We start from the raw sequence: 22,116 nt of genomic DNA, 5'->3' as shown, positions 1-22,116 counted from the left end.
CTGCACACCCTTTTAGTACTTTACCCAGTATTTTGTCTGCCAGCAGCCTTCCTGGGGTTCACTTTCTTTAGCTGACCTCTCACTTCCTCATAGTTAAGACTGAGCACCCCCTCATTCTGGTCAGTGGGTAACCTAGTTGCAGGCAAGTTATTTTTTTTTTCAAATCTACCAAAGAAGGAGTTCAGCATATCTAGGAATTCAATGCTGTCTTCACACTGAGCTTCCCTGGTTTTATAATTGATCTGTTGTATCCCTTGCTAAAGACTCCTAGTATCCCTCATGTCCTGGAAGTGATTCTGTACCCTTCTTCCATACTCCCTAATAGCCTCTTTAATGCCTATTTTTAAATTTGCTCTGGCTTCACTTAGACCATCCTTGTCTTTTGACCTGAATACTGCATTCCTTGCCTTTAGGAGTTCATAAACTTTACTAGTGAGCCAAGGCTTTTGGTTTGCTCTAATTGTGATACTTTTGGTGATATATACGCATCAACACACTTTGAGGTGTATACCATTACTGCTTCTGTGTGGTCATCTATGTTTACCTGTTGGTCTGACGTAGCTGTCTCTTTGAATGCATCCCAGCAGGTACTTTCAAAACAGTCCTGGAGACATTCCATTGCCCCCTCATGCCAAACCACGATCTGCTTCAACTAGGGTTGCCAGATTTCCGATTTCAATGCTAAGTGAGGACCAAAAAAAAAAAAAAAAAGGTCTTCAAAGCTTAAAAAAAAAAAGGTCTTTAAACACGGAGCTACTTCTGTTTAATATGGAACATCAAGTCCATGTTTACCAATTTTTGATTGGCCCGTATATGAGCCAATCAAAAAACTCGAAAAACAGAGCTATGTTTAATGTGGAACTGCCTGATGTTCCGCATTAAACACCAGCAGCTCCATATTTAGTGATTTTTGATTGGCCCGTATGCCGGTATATGGGCCAATCAAAAAAAAAAAAAGTAGAGGGCTGTTTCGCCAGGATTTAAAATAGCAGTGCGGGACTTGGGATCGGGCTGCTGATCCCGAGACAATCCCGCTCAAATAGGGACGTCTGGCAACCCTGGCTTCACCAGGGGCTTTTCTCTGATCAGAACAGGTTTGTAAGTTGGTGGAAACATGATGAAAAGGTGATCCGAGCTTCCTATATTAGATTATTGTACTGCCTTGTAGGTGCCATTTATGTTGGTGTATGCCTGTCCAAAATGCTTGTACCTCTTGTGGCAAGGTCAACACATTAATAATAGTGTGGTAGCACCTCTCTCAGATCAGCTTGTTTGAAGTCACCTGATACCACTTGTACAAAGTCTGTGTTTTTACTCTGTAGCTCACAGACAGAGTGTGTAGTTTGTTCAAGGTTTCAGTGGAATTAGCACTGGGTTGAATGGTTATTGTACATGAACTGAAATTGTTACTCTTTATGTGTTATTACATAAAGCAAGTAACAGGCAATTGCACTTGAATGTAAATAAATAATAAATAAATATTGCACATTCCAAACAAGACACTGTTATTAAGTTAATTTGTGGTGGAGCCACTAGGGCTGGTGTATAAATTAATAGGTCTCATCACAGTAAACCCAGCTCTGCAACCTTTTTCTGGTTCTCTGACATCTTTTCCTCTTGTACCTTGTCTGGAGTGTTCCAGAACCTTCTTCCTGTAGTTTCAGGCACTTTAGAGCATGTTGGGTTAAAATACAAAGATCCAGGATTTCTGAGAGTGAAGTAGACCTAAAATACTCCGCAGACTGCAGTGAATCCAACCAGCAATATGGCACTTTAAGCTGCTTGATTTCTAGTAACTTCTGTCTGGTTTAAGTTACTGTACCTTCATTTAAGAGCCCAGAAAGTGATTTTTCCTGTGTTTTAAGTGAAAAAAAAGACAGATTGAGCATTTCTCTCTGACAAGCCGACACAGCCGCAGCCTCCCTGGGCACCGCCTTTTTTTCTTTTTGATTGAGTAATTTGATGTTTTCTTCAGAAGTAAATTAGAATAGCCTCCATCTTTGTATGGCTGTTCCATTAAACCAATCTGCTTTTCTTAATATAATAGCTTGCTAAATTCCCCTCTATCTATTATGGCTAAAAGAAATCAGATTGTATTTAGTGGGGTTTTGAACCTGTCCCATTGGTTTCCAATCTTTTCCTCAACCACCCTACCCCCAATACTCCAGAAAATACTCAGAATCCTTTATCCATGTATCATCCTTATGCACAAGAGGATCAGAATGCCAAGAATCCACACTTAAGGATATGGAACCCTTATAATTTTAGTACCATCATATTATGATCAGATAACACATTTAAACAGTGCTTTACCTGCAGTGACATTACCCAAGATTATCTTATCCAAGAACCAAAAATCAATCCTACTAGCAATACCACCAGACAAATCTATCCTTCTGAGTTGGGTGGTTAGCTCTCCACACATCAATAATGTCCTGATCTAAAATGATTTGATGAAAACAGTCCCAGACCTTAGGGAGCCTAGGTTTCTTGGATAGAAGTCTATCCAACCAGGGATCAGGGACCACATTAGAATCTCCACCCACTATCAATCTAGTGAACAGATCTCTTAATGTTTGACATTGTTACTGAGAATTCCTTCAGAAAACTAAGTTGATCCCATTATGGCCATAAAAAATATACCGGAGAGATGTCTATCATCTTAATTTTTAGGACCAACCATCTTTTTACCTGATCTTTAAACTCAGATTCTGTTTGCCAGTCCAATTGCTTATGGACAATAGTAGCTACCCTTCTCTTAGAGGAACTACAGCTACTAGCTCTCCAACAGCCAGCCCACAAGAAAAAAGACGTCCTTCATTTCTAAGTTTTATCTTGGCTTCTTGCAGAAATACTACCTTAACTTGCAAACATGTTAATTTCCTAAAAAAAAAATGCCCTTTCGTATGGAGATCCGAAACCCTTAACATTCCATGAGACAGAAACAAAAGAACAGTAATTACCATTCTTAAGTACATCTGCCTCCTCCTGAGTGGAGAGCATCTCCTTTGCAAGCAAGGAATTGTAATGTGTGCCGAAACCTTAGAGATTGGAGACAAAAACAAAATGTTTGCTCAACAATTTGACTGTACTGGGATTGAAGTGGAGTTTTCAGACTCGTAGAACTTTCTAAAACAAGGAACAAATACAAAGTCTACATAAACAATTAAAATCTCAAACTTATACTGACCAGCTGGGATATAGAGAAGGAAAAAAAAAACTCTGCTCATACAATGGACCGTCCTCCCCCCATAAGCAGTCAGATTGTGTTAAATACTATAGTACAACCTTCTGGATTACAATAAAAACAGTTAAGGCATGTCCATAATCATTCTAGCCAGTGTTATGGTAACCTTACATTTCATCCAGATTTCATGGCATAACTCTAAACATTTCATCCAGATTTCATGGCATAACTTCAAACATTCAATGAATACTAATTGAAAACACTTATCTGAAAAAAAACAGTCTACAGGAAAGCATAAAAGGTCCAAGCTCACGCTGACAGAGAGGTGAAAGAATCCACTGCAGATGAAAAGGCCTCATCTTGTTCCATATAAGAAATGTCTTCTTCTAACAGATGAGGAGTTGATTTATTTGACATTTGTTGAGTGGGTTAGTCCGGCTGAGCTGAAGCCCTTTTTCAGTGGAGGCCCGGGAGAAAAGCTCCACAATTACAAAAATCAAGTAAAAAAACATGTATAAAAACAAAAATTCAAGTACAAAACAAACACAGATATATCAAAATTAAGAGAATAAACAAATATATGCAGTGCAAGATTAACAACCCCCAAAAGTATATACATTTTTACATCAAGGAAAGCATGCTGTCTGGCTGGCTGAGTTGAGAAACTGTTGCCCAAATCCCTTTTGATCTCCTTTAAAGGGGCATAATGATTCTGCAAAGTGCATAACTGAGACTGACAACTCGGGACAAATCAAAAGTGACTTTAAATGATTCACTAATCCTCCCATGACACTTCTTACTAAGAGGTAAGGTGACTTGGTGGGGGACAAGACCAGAGTTCTGTCCCTTTTCTTGTTTTCAGTCACCGCCAAATCATTGTAACTAGGTTTAACGTTCAAAGTTCTTACAGGCTTAGGTTTCTGACTCACAAAAAGATTTCCCAAGGTTGCCACAGCTTCCATAGGATGTTGAAAAACACACAGCTGTCTCTAGAATTTGATCTGGAGAGACGCTAGAAACTGCAATTGCATCTAAAGACCTTTATCTGTGCATTTCTTTAGAACAGGAACAAAAGCGTTTCTTTTATAGTACAAAGTAGTTGAATAATCAGACGCAGCTCTGACTTTGTTTTCTCTGATCATAATATATCAGCCAGATTTTCTACTCTTTTGTAGAATCCTTTCCCTGTCTTTAAAGTCAGGACAATATGAAACAAAATATCTAGTCACACTGGGATTACGAAATGCACCTATTTCACAATTAAAAAATGATGTCCCAAGATCTCTTTCAAAATACTGGTGATGAAAGGCAGTGGATTCTCACCATCCCAGACCCACTGGCACACCAATTAAATGTATATTTTTCCTTTAGGCCTGTTCTCGGTATTGTCCACATTGTCCTCCAACCATTGATAGAAAGCTTGTACCTTCTTTAATGCCCTGAAACTGTTTCTGTCAAAATAATGACCTGTGTTTGATTATTATGGAAAGGATTTTTAATACTGGATAACGTCTGCTCATGTGCACTGAGATGTTCTTGATGTACTGAACGTCTTGCAACGTTGTCTGAGTTGTAGGAAAGAAGGCCTCAATACTGGCCTATAGTGCTCACAGTTTCTTTGTGGAGGTATGCAAAGATTCCGCCATTGCTTTCTAACACCATGTTCACCAAGCAAACTTGGCCCCTTTAGAATATTCATTGTCCAGCAGAACATCTGGACTGCCCTTAAAAACAAAAATACATGTCTGGAAAGATTTAAAGTGAGTGATATTCCTGACAACAGGACTTTATTTGGGAAGGTGGGACAGCTGCAAAGCAGTTGGCTGTATACCATTTCACATCCCCGAGTGTGCTCTCTCAACATTCTGAATTTTGGAATTTTTAAGAATTTGTTTAGCCCAAACAAATTTAGAATGGGTCTCCAGGATCTGTCTTTTCTTGAGACACAGAACAGCGTTAAGTCAAAACTGTTGGTCTCCTTATCAGAGGTCAGCAGTTTTCTGCTAATAAATGGTCCACTAGGTATTCATGATGACCTTTTCGGACATACAGAGGTCCTTGTTTCTTTAGTTTAGCTATTCTGGAGGCAATTTGTAAGAACTACTGATCTGAAGCTATGTTTGAACAATTCTAGTAAAAGCAGCCATATTGTCGTCTATCTTGAGACACTGAAGGGGAAGGTAGGGAGAGGTATAAAGGCTGAATTAGAAATTGGGAGGCAGGAACCAGGTATCTTCACAAATGCTCCACGCTGATGGCTGGGCCCTGGGGTCAGCCATCAGTGTGGAGCATTTATGAAGATGCCTGGTTCACAAATGCTCCACACTGATGACGGAGCCCTGGAGTCCCTTGCGCCACCTTCTGTCCTCCTCCTCCTGTCATTTTATTTTCTGTATGGCCTTCCTACCTTTTGACTACTCTATTTTACCCAGCCGCTGGCAGTAAGTCCTTTGCTTAGAGCAGTAATTCCTACTAAACTTAGGAATAGGAAAGTGAAACATATATTAAAAAGATACCACTGTCTTTTCTTTATTCTCCAGTCTTCTGAATACATTATTGGATGGGGGTCTGAAGAGCACAGTCTTATCTGTGGGACAGTAAAGAGTTGCTCTTTAACTTCCTCAGGCAGACAGTGACTGAATTCTCAGGCATGAATGTCTCCTGATGACCGACCCTGTAACAGAAGTCCAAGATACTTCATCTACAACATCATACTCATATTATATAACATGTCTCCCCAGCCATAGTCTATTCTGGACATGACAGATCACTACTGGCTTCAGGGTTTCATCCTGTACTCCCCTACAGCCATCCTGGGGTTGCCTTATGATTCGCTTCTACTGCTTCAGAATGTGGGTCGAACAGTTCAGGTTTTGAAGGCCAGGGTTGCTGAAGTGTATACTTTTTTGCCAAATATCAGTCTGCTTTCCCTAGCATTAGGAAGAGTATTATGCCTGGAACTAGTCTTGCTCCCTTAACAGTTTCCAGGGGCACTGCATTTGGAGTTGCAATGGAATTACTTAAAAACATATTGAGAATATTGCCCCTGTAAAAGCAGTCAAACGTGTGTTGAGTACGGATTGTGGCCTTTGTTTAGGGATTTTGCTTCAAAAACATCCAACAGGACTTCTTGGGTTGGAGGAATAGCCACTGGTTTTTGGGGACTCAAGATCCAGAAATGTCAAGTTCATAGGTTCACAGGTGATTACTAGGCTAATGGCACAAGAGCCTTTACAAGCCTGGCTAATAATACTCAGGATAGGACAATATTATATCTTAATTCCCCAGATATGGAATGGGATAGATTCAGGGTAGTGAGTCTTTGGGTGCTGGAGCCCTGAGCCATTTTACAGACTACCTGTGTCCATAAGGGACATGGGCAGTACCCTGGGAGTGAATTTATGGTTTCTCATCCAGTTATCCAAATTCTTTTTGAAGAGAGTGAGGGATGGGCTTTGTTTTACGAACATGGGAAGTTTATTCCGTAGACGAAGTATCCTTTGGGATATGAGTCTGTCTGTCCAGTAAATTCAGCTGTGTTAAAATCACAAATAAGTTTCAGGTCCATGGAATGCCTAACCCCTGTATATTTTTTCTTGTGAAAAATGTAACATTCTCATGATGGCCGGAACAGATATTACCTTGTAGGTCAGGCATAAGTCCCCTCTCATAAACAATATCTGGTGCAGTAAAGGGATTGGGATTTTAGTTGGTCTGCATAAGACATATATGTCTTATGCTTTGTGTTTTTATTTTAGTGAGAAACCTCTGGGGCCACTCCAATTGGTTAAGCGCCTGGAGCATTATACTCAATTATGGGCCTGATAAGGGCTGAGTACAATGGCACTATGACTTCCTTTGATTTTGATGCCTTGCCTTTACTTATAAGTTGAGCCACACAGAAGGATTTCCTCACTACCGTAGCTACCTGGTAGTTGAAGTTCAGGTTACTGTCTACCTGTGTTCCTAGGCCCCTCTCCACTGGGTCTACTTTTAGGGGTGTGCTATCAATATTATAATTTGCAGGGATATCTGATTTACTGAAGGGTATTATTACACATTTTTTAGCATTTAGTCTCAGACCATGTTTTTTTCACTAATCATTTTTCATTGTTAGGCCTGTTTGTAGGATGTCAACATAGTTTGGGGATTCAATTACTGCTCCCAGCTTACAGACATCAGCGAACTTGGTGAGCCAAAGGCCCCCAACATTGTCCTGCACTGCAGAGAAGTATATACCAAACAGGAGGGGTCCCAACATTGAGCCTTGTGGAACACTGCTACTAACAGATTTCTTATCGGAAGTGGATTCACCTATCTGGGCAACATGTGTCCTGTCAGTGAGCCAGTTGGCTATCCATCTGACAGTGTAGGGGTTTATGCCTAACTCAGAAAGTTTAACTATGATGCCTGAGTGGGGGATTGTGTTGAAAGCTTTGGCCAGGTCTAGATAAGCATTGTGTACTGTTTTACCCTCATCCATGGCCCTGGTAACCTCGAAGAAGTTCACCAGACTGAACAGGCAAGAACTCCCTTTCACAAAGCCAAATTGGGTCTGCTCCAGTGTTTGAAGAGTTCCTGCATTATTACTGATCAAGTCCTTGATAATTCTCTCCATGGCCTTGTAGAAAAGATTGGTCAAACTTATGGGTCTATAGTTCCCTGGGTTAGTTGATGGCTCTCCTTTTGCAGAGGGAAGACTGCTGCAATCCTCCATTCTGTTGGGATAAAGCTAGTCTGGGGGCTGTTGTTAAAGAGGGTTTCTAGTAGCCCTGATAGATTTTGTTTTAAGCTACTTAAGAAGCATCCTAGGATGTTGTCAGGACCCATGGAGGTTGTGTTTTTGGCTTTAGCAAATGCAGTAAGGACCTGTTCCCTCATAATGACCAGTAGGGGAATGGTTGTGGGTATTTATTTGAGTGTGGTATGAGGTGATGGGTTGGGGTGGGGGTGCGCATTTGAAATGAACTTGTCGACCATCAGGTTTGCTATAGTTTCAGGCTGTGTGTAAAAGTTACTGTTTATGATTAACTCAGCAGATGGCTGAGCATTTCCCCTGAGGTTACGAACATAATTTAAAAAAAAAGCCTTATGGTTATATTTCACCAGGGAAGTTATCGTTGCCTCATAGTTTGCTTTGGCAGATTCAACCAGCTCTCTAATTTGTTTATTAAGACTGGTGAGTGTATTTTTACACTGTTTTGTCTGTTCCTTCTTGGCTTTGGAGAGTATATTTCCTTTTGTTGAATAGTCTGTTTATGCTAGGGGTCCACCAGAGTGGCTTATTTTTGCCAGTAATCATAGGTTTACTAGGACAGGTACTGCCTCATCTATGCAGCTATGAATGTGGTTGTACGGTGCTTTTGTGTACAGCTCAGAGTAGGCCTCAGTGTCATCTGGGTTCAGAGATGCTTGGAAGCTAAATAAGCTATCACTTAGTTTGTGGTAATTGGCCTTAGTAAAGTTCTTAACAGGATTGGCGTCTGATGGAAATTCTAGGTTAGTTTTAATACTAAAGGAGATCATTTTGTGGTCAGATCTTATCAAGGAGGAGTTAATGCATGGGAGGGAGCATCCCCCCATGTTTGTGAGTACTAGGTCTGGGATATTTGAACTTCTAGTTGGGGAGCTAACTAGTTTCTCTGGGGTGTTTGCATTGATGAAGTCCATAAACCTCTGACCAAGTGAATTATGGGTCAGATAGGTTTCCCAGTTTATGGAGGGTTAGTTGAAGTCACCCATAAGTATGGGGTAAGTCTGAATGTTAAGAGATTCCAGTAGGTTTAGGTAGGAAGTGTGGTTTTCCACACTCATGTTAGGGAATCTGTAATTAGCAAGGATATGACAGGGGTCGACCTATGGTTAGTTGGGCATGGAGCAGCTCAAGCAAGTCATGTTGTTGGACCAGTCTAGCAGTGTACTTGTCCTTTATGAACACTGAGACACCTCTTCCCTTTGTTTTATCTTGAGCTGAAAGGTCTTGAAATACATGAAGGGCATTTTAGCCTTTGATAGCTGGGAGGATCAAAATGTATGAAAGGCATTGTAGCCTTTGATAGCTGGGCGGCTTTCCATTGTTCTGAACCATGAAACCTAAACCTGAAACTTGGCACAGTCTAAAAAAAGGCACTCTGGGGATAGAGTTTTTGCCATTATCTGGAAACCAAATGGTGACAAGTGCAAACCATCTCTGGCAAAGCATCATGGTTTGTTGAGCATGTCTCCCCAGACTGACAGATATTGGATTCCCTTGTTATGACACCCGAAACTAAGCCAATTTTTGAAGATAATTATTTTTTGCTGGTACTGTGGCATCATCATTGGTGAAGGTTAGATGCTACTCAAGGCTAAATGCATACCTGCCTGGGACACATATTTAGAGAGCTCCATTATGTTTCTCTTCATATATAGCTGTTGAGGTACATCTTAGGTCATTTACACCTGCATGGACTATGACTATGTCATACTGGTACTTGTGGTTTAAAGACTAACTGCATGTCTGATCTGGTGTATCCTGGCTCCAGGCAGACAGCTCACTGTGATCTTCTCCTTGTCTAGCCTGGTGAGGGGGGCATCTGTATATCTTACAATAGAATCCCCAGTAACTAGACTGTTTGGCTGAGTGGTGTGTTGCCTTAAGGGCTTGGAAGTGGGGCTACTATGATTTCCAGAGTTACGTGTTGTGTGAGGTGCTGTATCTCTTGTGAGATACAGAGACCACCTGGCACTAGTACTTAAAGTGTTTAAGAGTTTGTATCCAAATGACATCCCCTTTGATGGACAGTCAGTGGCCAAAGTCTCCTCACTAGCCAGCCACAGGTTAGAAGGGACAAAAGCTGTAACATGTAGTTCAGCTTCCCCTATTAAGAATCAGAAGAGTCCAAGTCTTTCAGTGAGAATACCTTCCTTATTCTTTTTGAAGTGGGGAATCCAGACAATGGGATAGTATAGAATCTGGCTGAAGACTCCATAAAAACTGGAGAAAAGCCTACAATCTCTTGGCTTACTGTGCTGCAGCAAACAAGTGCCTAAATGTGTGCCATCCCTCCTCTGTTATCTCAGAACAAACTACATTTTGCCAATACCTAGTGCTAGATGCCATGGGTTTATTTTGCATCTCTTGAACAAATGAAAACACTTCTATACTAGCACCTGGAGCAATTTCAGTTGTTGTTGTTGCTCATTCAGGCATCCAGTGTTTCTGCTCATTATACTGACTGCTACATTCTGCAACTTAAGCACTAATTTGCTGTGCTGTAAAAATGTAGAAATCCATAACCGATGCAGCAAGTTGCTGGTTTAGTAATCTTTTCCATTATTTCTTCCCTGTAAGTCACTATCATATCAACAGTGAAGTTAAGAATTGCAATGCTCCATTCCACTTCGTCATCTGAAATCTCCGTATTTATTTCTCATTTAGGTTGGACTTAGCCAGTCAGGCAACCTGTAAATATAACTCTAGTGCCACCTGCTGTTTGAATGGAGGAACTTCTCCATTTGCCTCATAAATTTTTCTGCAACCAAGTACTTCTTAAAAAAACAGGTGTACTCTGAATTACCTGGATATACCTCTCAAATGCCCACATTTTTACAGAATGTTCAGATTTTTGTCACATATTTTTGGTCTGCTCCTCATAAAAGTTTGATTTTCTGGCAAATCACTGAGTACTGAAGTCAGAAAATAATGACAGACTTTATAGTTTCTTTTAAAGATTTCATACCTTTCAGAAAATTCATGCTAATGTAAAAAATAGTTATTCTTTCAACTTTTTAAGTTTGTAAGAACAATATTTTAGAAGTGACCCTATTTTCGGGTCTTTGTTCTTCCATCATTTATGGCTTTGTCCAGATTTCTTGCTCTAAGAGTTTGAGTGGTATGCGAGTGGCCAACAAGATAAAAATATAAAAAAGTACTAAATCTTGTGGGAATTAAAATTTTCTGATAGTGATAGACATTTAAATGACTGGGTTAATTCTACAATGTCAATACATGAGAAAAAGAATCCAAGTGCAACTGCTACCGTGATAATTGATAAGATCCAACACTGCTTGTTATGGTCTGTATTTTACACAATTAATTGAATTTGTTATTTATTCCTGTAATGTCCTAAGAGATTTAATTACTACTGAGTTGGATTTCTTATAGGTTCATAGGTGGGTACTAGGCTATTGGCCATAGAGCCTATACAAGCCTAGCCAAAAAGGTACCCTGGCTTTCACCACCCAAGAAAATTATTTACCTGTGCCCCTGTCGAGGAGAGCCACAGAGGTGATCCCCAGGATGAATTTCCTATTTCCCATCCAATCATCAAGATATTTCTTGAAGAGAGCTAATGAGGAGCTTTGCCTGACATAGATGGGCAGTCTGTTCCAGAGTATGGGAAGTCTCGGGGACAGGAATCTATCCCTCCAGCATTTCTTGTTTATTGTGGTGAGAAGGTTTAGGTCCCTAGAGTGTGTAGCTCAGAGGGATTGGGATTTCTTTAAGTGGAACATGTCCAACAGCTCAGGGTTTGACATAGCTTTGTATGTTAGGCAGAGATCGCCTCTGAGTAGGCGATATGCGATGGATTAAAGCTGGAGTTTTTTGTGACGGTCTACGTAGGGCATTTGTTTGAGGCCAGTAATCCTCTTTGTGAGGTATTTCTGTGGTCTTTCCAGTTGTTGTAGATGTCTTGTGAGGTACATACCAAAAGTGGCATTGTACTCTATAATGGGTCTGATGAATGACGAGTAGAGGGGAACAATGACCTCTTTTTTCCTGGATGAGAAGCCTTTTGTGATGAGGTGTGCCACATAGAAGGATTTTCTGACTACTGTGGCAATGTGTTTATCAAAGGAGAGGCTACTGTCCATCTGTGTCCCAAGGTCTCTTATCACACTTTTGGTGTTAAGTAGACTACCATCTATGTGGTAGTTTATGGGTACAGAGTTTTTACCAAAGGGGATGACAATACAATTTTTGGCTTTGAGCTTGATGCCATGGAGCTGACACCAGGTATCTGTCTCCATGAGGCCCTTCTGTAGGACTTCCACATCAATTGGGGACTCAACTATGGCTCCCAGTTTGCAGTCATCTGTGAACTTCGTTAGCCAAAGGCCATCTGTGCTAGCCTGTACTTCAGAAAAGTAGATGCTAAACTGGAGAGGACCCAGGACTGAACCCTGAGGTACTCCACTTGTCACTGGTCTGAAGTCGGATTTGGAGTCTGCTACTTTCACAGTGTAGGTTCTGTCAGTGAGCCATTTGGCAACCCATCTTGTGACATAGGGATTTATACCTAGTTTTGTGAGTTTATTTATAATTCCAAAGTGGGGGATGGTGTCAAAAGCCTTGGCGAGATCTAGATAGGCTGTGTGAACCACTTTATCCTCATCTTTGGCTTTGGTGACTGCTTCAAAGAAGTCAATCAGGTTTAGGAGACATGCCTTTTACAAACCTGAACTGGGTGGGGCCGAGAGTTTGGAGGTTACCAGTGTCTTTGTTTATAAGTTCCATGATGATACGTTCCATGGCCTTGCAGACTAAGCTCATTAGGCTAATGGGGTGGCAGTTCCCAGGGTCTGTGGTGGCTCCTCCTTTGTGGAATGGGATAACAGTTGCCATACGTCATTCAGTTGGTACAAAGCCTGAGGTGAGGCTGTGATTGAACATGGTGCTTAAGTAGGGTGGCAGTTCATTCTGAAGTTCATGTAGAATGCAGCCTGGGATGTTGTTAGGTCCCATGGATGCTGTGTTCTTGGCTTTGGAGAGTGAGGTTTTTACCTCTGCAGCCATTATTTCAGGAACTTTGCATTCTTCCAGTATAGAGATGGGCCCTTTGGGGGGTGGGGTGGGGGTAAAGTTAGCACTGAACCTATCTGCCAGTATGTTGGCAATATCAGTTGGTTCTGTATATTTAGTGCCATTGTGCAGTAACTCAGAGCAGATCTGAGTGTTGCCATTGAGATTCTTGACATAGCTATAGAATGCTTTGTGGTTGTCTTTAGAATCAGTGTTTTGTTTTTGTTTTCAAAACTAGCTTTGGAGGATTTTATGAGGGATCTCAGCTTCTTACTGAGGCTGACCAGGGAGTTCTTCCAGTCATGGGATCTTACTCTGTTTTGCAACCATTTCTTTCTTCTGTTGTAGAGTTTGTTTATGGCAGAGGACCAGCAGATTTGCTTCCTTTTTTTGGAGGATAGCGTCTTGTTTCTGTTAGGGATAGCACGATCCATGCACTAGTGTAGGTGCTTATAAAGTGCCTTTGTGTAGGATTTAGCATTCATACCTCTATTGTCCGGCTGCATGGGTGTCGTGACGTTTGCCACTTCTGTCTTAAGAAGTATGAAGTTGGCTTTGGAAACCTTTTTTACTGTGGTTTCCCTAATGGGGGGTGAGGGCGGGATGTGGATGTCTAGGGTGGATTCTATTGTCATTCTATTTTGTTTTCTATGTTTTATCTTATTGTAATACATTATTTCCTAGATGCACTGAACTGTTTTGTTTTATGTCATATTTTGCATATACTACTGTAATCTATCTCTGTGCTTGAAGAATAATGTATGCCCTTCCTTTGATCTTGGGTTGTGGCAGAAATGGGTCAAAAGACCATCCCACTAACTCAATTATCAAACAGTAAATAAGATTCAGTAGAATAAACATACCATATACTATCTTTAACATCTGTCATGTATAACATTCTAAGAAAAAATGCTCAGAAATTTGTCACAGATGACTACCTTATGATTCAAATACAGTTTGCCAATTTTAAAGCATTAAAGCATGGAATTCAACAGCAGGTAGTAATCAAGTCAAGCCACAAGTCAGTGAGTCAACAGAAAAAGAGCACTGCTTTGAGATGTTACTTGAAATTGAGTGTGGATCCTATTAGTAAACCATTCACTGTCTGGAATGACAAATGCTATTCGCAGCAAATGGCACACATGGTCACTCAATAAATACATGAATTATGTAACAGCAGTTTCTACATGGCCTGTGGACCATAAGCCTGGTAGTTAGTGCAGAGGATTAAGGTTGTGACCTGTTCTCTTTGATCCTGGGTTTGATTTCCCCAGCCTTAATTTCCCTACTGTTTGATTCTGAGCAAGTCACTTAACCAGCCAGTTTACCTGAGTCCACCTTGAGAAGGAACCCATGTGATAAGGGAACATTTGTGTCTAGTGAATGTATTAGTTTAATCAAAAATAAATGAACCTGAATGCTTTTTATGCTTCAGACAGTATGTCAACAACTCCAGAGACAAACGGCTACAATTTCATGCATTACATTTAAATGTAAAGATGCGAAATAGCTGTGTCAGGCTTTTGCATATGCTGATCACAGCACACCTTGGTACTACAAGAACTGCTAAATCACAGACTATGAGAGACACCAAAACATGTATTAAAAACATTAAATCTGCAATCACTGGGTTTGATGATCTGTCGCAGGTGGCATCAGAATTGGATTATGCTAGAATCAGCCAAACAAAAACTGGGCAATGATAAAACTAGAAGTAATTTTAAACCTTATGCATTTTCATTGTACTCAATATCAGATGTACAGTATTACTGTGTTAGTATTAACATTATTAGGTTAACCACAACTAATCTCTTCCAGAGGAGTTCACACAGGGTTATTTGCTCCCTGAACAAAATAAAGTGAGGTTGCCAGTTATAAATATAACAGAAAAAGAAGTGAAGTCATGACAAATATGGTTCATCTTGGAATATTTCATTTTTATATATAGGTGTATTTTAACATGGCCAAATGGCCATAACATCAACATTCAAAATACCGAGACCACTAGCACGAAATTTCATAAACTGAAATCTCATTTGCATGACTTTTATAATATCGAACATTTACAAGAATGACTGCTTTCATTGGATCTGAGCAGAGTTGTTGTTTGTCTTTTGGCTTTTCCCGGTAAGGGATCACCACAGTGGAACTCCGGTCCGCTAATGATTGGCAGTAGATTTTTACGAAACACCGAGGTGCCAGCTCGATGCCCAACCTTCAACGAAGGCACGCCCATTTACGCATGCATGTCTTTCGAACGCTACCCAACTGTGGGGAGGACATGCAGACTCCACACAGAAGGCACTCCCAAGCCAAGCTGAGAATCGAACGGGAGAACCTCTTGCTGTGAGGTAACAACGCTACCACTGTACCAGAGTGCAGTAGTATAAATGATGCATTTTAACTTTAAATGGTTGTACTATGCAAACATGGTGGAATCAACACAGGAAGGTTCTGGTGTTGTTGGTAATGCATATAACACCACTGTAGTGCAGAAAAGTAAGCAGATGCTTGTGTTAGATGGCTATCTGAACCATATGGAGAGGTGCAGAGGTAATAGGAAATACTGGGGATGGAAATATAAGACGGTGCTGAAATGTAAAGGAAGAGCCATCACTACTGTTGTTTCTGATGGGAAGAAACTTAGAAAGTCAGTGGCTCATCATCACTCAGGTGATCCTGGGGAAGTGGAGAAGTATATTGTATGTCATGATGTGAAAGTATAAGCACAATATACCCTGTGCTTGCTGGTTGAAGATGCTATGGCGTCTACCTCTCTGGAATGTGTATGCAGTTTGCCTACTAGAAAAGCACGTTTGCAACAAATAGGGTGGGTTAGATGAAAGGGTAACGTAAGAGATGGGTCTACTGAGTTGACACTGCAAAATCGCACACTTACCCTACCCGCACCCTAACCCTAACTCACTTAACCCGCCCCTAAACCTAAAGTCCGTCACTATCACACACTTACCTTACCCGCACACTAACCCTAAGTCCGACACTACTGCACACTCACCTTTCCCGCACCCTAACCCTAAATCACTCACTATCGCACATTTACCTGTCCGCACCCTAACCCTAAATCCCTCACTATCGCACACTTACCGATTCGCACTCACACGTTGCCCATGTCGGTGTTTCAGCTGTCGGGATTTCATCTTGTCAATCATCTGTGTCGTCGGTCTTCTGGTGTCTGTCTTTTGGGCATCGGCTTTGTGGTGTGTCGGTCTAGTGTTGGGGACCCATATATCTACCTATATATATATATATATATATATATATATATACATATGGGTCTACTTTACATGGCCAAACTGTTATAAGATCAACATTCAAAAGACCGAGACCACTAGGAATGAAGTCACTAAATAATGATGAGACATGTGAGTTTCAGACTTCATATCCTTCAGTAAATGTGTGCTAATTCAAAACCTGTTATTTTTATCAACTAAGTCTATAATGACAATATTCAAAATCTGTCCCTGATGTTGGGCCATTGTTCCCCCATTATTTTTCGCTTTGTTTAAAATTCTTACTCTAAGATACTAAGCGTTATGGATACCAGCCCAAAGCAACTTACATGCTACAATGGTCTACAGTTAAATACTTTGCATTCTAATCATCTGATCTGACTGTTGGGTCATTGAGCCTTTGGTAAGATCTGTACTGGCAAACCTAGTGTCACAACCTTGAGCTATGCAAATCCTTAACTCCCACAATGCACCACTCTCTCTCTCTCCTGCTGATTTACCTCAGATCTCATTTGCTACCTACCTCTGGTTGAAGATGTGATCCCTCTGCTGAAGCTAACTGCCTTTTTAAACTATACTCTTTGTGGATTTAAAATATTTGTCTCAGTGGATTTCTGATAGTAATTCATCAAAGTTCTATCATTTTCATCTGTTATTTAGTGATTAGAGCTCTGCAATTTTGCAGACTTTCACTTGACAACTTTACCTTGTTGTTCATGACTATAATTGTTCAAAGTTTTCCATCCTTAAAGGGTTAAAGACAATTTTTTCTACTTCTATTTCTAACATTGTTCATGGATTTCTCCCCTTAGGTGTCTGTGTATGTTGGTCACTTTTCAGGCTTTACAAGTATGGAAGAAGAAGGGGAAAAGGGTTTCAAAAAGTGCAACGAATATGGACAAAAGATCCCTCCACAAGATGGGCATCATTTGTGTGTATACTGTCTAGGGTTGGATCATTTATTGGCAGATTGTCATGTTTGCAAGTCCTTTAGACAAAGGGCTTTATAAGAAAGGTAAAGCAAGTTGATCTTGAAAGGTCTTCTCCTTCTTGATGTTGAGAGAGAAAAGACAAGAAAAGCAATGGAAAAGTCTAAGTCCCACAAAAGGAAGGCAAAAGAAAAAAGTGAGTGACAAGGATAAAGATAAAGAATCTAATAAGTCTAGAAAGAGAAAGGCACTTCACAAGTTACCATTGTCAGTGCTGAAAACCTTGGAAGTGCTTTCACCATCAACGTCTGATCCAGAGTCTCCTCCACTCTTGGCTCAGACAATCTTAGAACTGATTTTGTTTCCTGATAATCCTCTTATGGCTCAACAGGTGAAATCACCATCAGAGCAGAGACCCTCATGGATCCCTTTTCGACCTTCTTGGCATCCTCCATCATCACTAAGGTCTATTATAAGTGCATCAGACCTACATCTAGACTGCATGATGGGGGGGCCTTTCTCAGGACACAGACAGAGATGGGAGTTATTCCTCCCCCCTTGACCTCAAGGCAGGAGGGGCAAGACCTTTCTTCCTAACATTTGCTCCAACTCAAACCTTCACCTCAGCGCCAACATATCTGGAACTGGAATTCATACTGGACCCTGTGTCTCTGCCATCGACTGGTACTTTGACCTTGGTACCAGGGTTATTGGATTTGTCACATTCTTGATGTAATGGAAAGGATGATTTCATCTCCTTTGTGCATTGATAAGCAAGCTTTTTGACCCATGGTTCCACCCTTAGACACTCAGCTTTCTGTTTCTCAGCCATCTTTTACTGCCAGCAGTCAAAGTTTGGCCTTGTGCCTCAAATAAATGACACAGGCTTTGTCACATTCCTCTAAGGACTCAGATAACTTCCAATCTGATCTGCCAAGAATGAGGACTTGCAAGAGAAAGCATTTAATTTCCTCCAAGAAATCAGTTGCTATGAACTCAGATTTGGATGACAGACAGGGCTCTCCTCAGAGTCCCCCTGAAGGTGTTACATTTTATGAAGTGTTGGAGCTTATGTGCCAAAGAGGTAACTGGTCCACCAATCCCAGTGACTCTTGATGGAAAGGTCTTGTTTGACACTTATGACTTGAAACCCGTCTATGCCATGGGTGCTTGCTACAACCAATCACTTGGCTGATCTGGTTGTGAGGACGCCATGGCTAGATCCTGATTCCTGCAAAGGAGTTCCTAGGATGCCTGATAAAATATTAAGTCCACCCAGGACAAGCAACATTGAACAAAGTGACCCTTTGTAGATTCTGATACTGTTCCTGCTGTAAGAAAGAATTGACCATGGACACAGCCACTGTCACCCACCCAATAAGGAATCCTGGATAATGGACAGACTGGGGAAGTGGGTGTGTGAATGTCAGGCATGTTTGTTATCAGAGAGCTGAATTACATAAGACACATGAATAGACTTCAGAGGTATCTGGCCAAACAAGGACTAGAAACTCTGATGAAGCCCCCAATTCTGAATTCCAGGAAGCCGTTTGAGGTGACCTTGAATACAATCTTCACTATGACTAAACTCTTCATGTGGCTTATGCACAATGCAGTCAATAGAACAGCACATGCAGTTGGTGGGGGGTATGGCATCTGTATGACATCTGGCTTGGCTCTGCCTGTGTGACTTTGTGGTCAACTTGAAATTGTCATTTACCAATACACCATATGAAGGCTACTCATTGTTTGGCCTCACAGTCAAGAACATATGCAGAGGTGTGGGCAGGCTTGGAAGATGTTTTCTACTCTGGGAGTAAGATATGATAACCCACAGAGAACATACAGTCAGAACCAGAAGGGCCACACATCTCTATCTTTCCTCAAGTCCAAATGTCCTCCCTTTGACCACGGGCAATTGTGACAGAGGTAGCTCCTTTAATGGATGCAGAGCCAAAGCTAATGGAATTCTGTAGAACCAAGGATTTTGCAGACCATTTTTGGATCACCATAGTCACATCTCTAAAGAGCTATATGACTTCTCCCATCTGGATGTATTTGGGGGTCATATCTCCCTTTACACCCGAGCATCATGCAAGATTATTGGGTAAGATGGATCATATCCAGAGGCTATTTTATGCCATTTTTATCCCCCCCCCCAAGGGCTGTTCCCAAGACTTACCACCCCATAAGCTAAAAGTGGCTGAATGTGAGGTACTCTAGCAACTCCAAAAGAGAGGCAGCCAAGAGGTCCCACCAGACCAGGTAGGGTCAGGCTATTATTCAAGAGTCTTTTTGGTTTCAAAAAAGACCAAGGACCTCAGGTTGATACTGGACCTCAATCACCTGAACACCTTTGTGAAAAGAACCCCTTCAGAATGGTCATTGTGCAGTCTGGATGTGCTCAACAGACCTTCAGGATGCTTATCTGCATATCAAAATAGCCCCTGTTTTCAGGATGCTTATCTGCATATCAAAATAGCCCCTGTTTTCAGAAGGTGCCTTTGCTTAAGGGGTGGAGCCAATCACTATCAGTTCAGTACTGTTCTCTTCAGTCTCATCATAGCCCCCAGGATGTTCAACACATGATAGCCACTGCCCATCTTAAACTCCATGGACCAAGAGTGTTTTCACACCTAGACAATTCCCTCCTGGCAGCTTCAATGAAGGAATCCTTACAAGTAGGTAGAGATCACCTTCTTCAAACTTACTTGTCCTTGGGCTAAGGCCTCACATTAGGAAGAATCCTTGGCTCCTAGATCCCAGACCAGGCCTCCTATCCCATCCCATCCCATCCTCCATGTAGCATCAATTGGACCTTTGCAATCACAAATTAACTGCTGGATGCCTCCAATTCCAGTAATGGACTTGGAAACTGCCATCTCTCAGGACATAGTGAGAATTCTTTGGGCATCACAGAATCCATCAACTAGCAAGATCTATAGCAGGAAATGGAAACCTTTTGTACTGTGGGCTTCTTCTCATCAAATCAATCCTGCACAAGCAACCACTCCTGAGGAACTGCAGTTCCTGTTATCCATCTTTGATGCTGGTGGTAGCCATTCAACTATCAAGGTACAGCCAGCAGCAATTTCCAGCATCTTGCCTCAGTTGGATTTGTTAGCAATAGGTTATGCAAGGCCTTCTTAAAATGGATCTTTCTCTTGAGGCTCCCAGCCAAAGAGGCTGCTACACCTTGGGAACTCAGTTTAGTTTTGGAAGGATTAAATCAACCTCCCTTTGACCCTGCTTCATCAGTTGATCTGAAATTTATTTTCCTGGTGATGATCAATTTTGCCACGAGAGTCTCTGAAATTCAAGAGTTGTTTTCACTTACACCTGACCTTGTCTTCTACAAAGATAGAGTATCTCTCAGGACTAACCTCTCTTTCATTTCCGTGGTAGCATCAGAGTCAAACCTGAATTCATCTATTAATCTACGTGTGTTTTTTCCTAACTACACTAACAAAGGTGAGTACTGATTTCATAACTTGGACATTCTTAAACAACTGAGGTTTTACCTACACTACACCAAAAGTCACAGAAAAGATTTTTAATTGTTTATTTCCTTTGCTGCAAACAAACTGGGCAGGAAAATTTCTAAGATATCTCCATCCAGATGATTGTCAATTTGCATCACATTGGTACACCACAACATAAATATGCCTTTGCCAGAAATGCCTAAGGATCATTCAACATATTGACTTAATTCCTCTACAAAAATCTTTAGAAACTCTTCCATTGATGGTATATGTGCAGCTACAACTAGGTCCAACTTACACACTTTTTCAAAACATTACAAATTTGACATGATATCCAGGTCTATGGCTTAATATGGAATCTGTATGCTAAAAGGACTTTTGTCATAACACTACTCAGGATGGCTAGGAGCTTGGGACTCTGACCCACAGTTAGATCGGACATACAGAATGTAAAGGATATGAAAATTATGTACTTACCATCACACTGTATCCTTTCATTCCTGTCCATCCAATGTGACAAATTGTCCCACCATCCCCAACCCCTCTTGATGGAGGATACCAAGGAAGCATCTTCATGTCCTAACAAAGCAGGTAGCAAACTCAGTCTGAAGTAAATCAACAGAAGGGGGACAGATTCATTGTGGGAGGAAACAGTCGAGACGTTTGAGGCTGCAGCACTAATTGCAGGTATGGTTCTGACCAGCGGCTTGATTACCCAGCAGTGGTATCAGATGGACAGGATTTTTTTTCGCTTGAGGTGTATACCAGGCGTTTATCCAGCTTTTGTTTTCTTTCACGTGTAGGAATGAAATGATCCAGGATTATGGTAAGTACATAACTTCCATGATCCAGGATTATGGTAAGTACATAACTTCCATGATCCAGGATTACGGTAAGTACATAACTTCCATGATCCAGGATTATGGTAAGTACATAACTTCCATGATCCAGGATTATGGTAAGTACATAACTTCCATGATCCAGGATTATGGTAAGTACATAACTTCCATTTTAATACTTTTTCACCATAAACATACACCTTTCATTTTTGGTCTTATTATGTAAGAGCACTCCATGATCTCCAGGTTCACATTCATTCATAGAATGTTCTTAGTTATGAACATTTGGAACCATTTTAGCTGCATGATATGTCTGGCTGGGTATGTGCTGAAAGGGACACACTACTCTGTAATTTGTTTAATTAGGGCTGAGTACACAGGCATGTTAACTTATTTTGACTTGAATGAGATGCGTTTAGAAATTAATTTGGCTAGATAAGATTCCCTGACTACTGTTGCTACATGTAGTTGTCAACCCAAGTGCCAAGTTACCTGATTATGGGGTTACTCTGTAGTGGGATGCAAGCTATACTACAAGTTGTAGACAAGGTGTGTTTACCAAACATTATAACACAGCACGTTTTTACATTCAATTTAAGCCCCTTTTCTATACATCATTGGTCTGTAAGGATAAGTTCTTGCTC

The sequence above is a fragment of the Protopterus annectens genome, chromosome 2.part1, assembly GCF_019279795.1.
Source record: "Protopterus annectens isolate FY-2018-M chromosome 2.part1, PAN1.0, whole genome shotgun sequence".
In the NCBI taxonomy this organism is placed as follows: domain Eukaryota; kingdom Metazoa; phylum Chordata; order Ceratodontiformes; family Protopteridae; genus Protopterus; species Protopterus annectens.
This window is presented reverse-complemented; position numbering follows the sequence as displayed.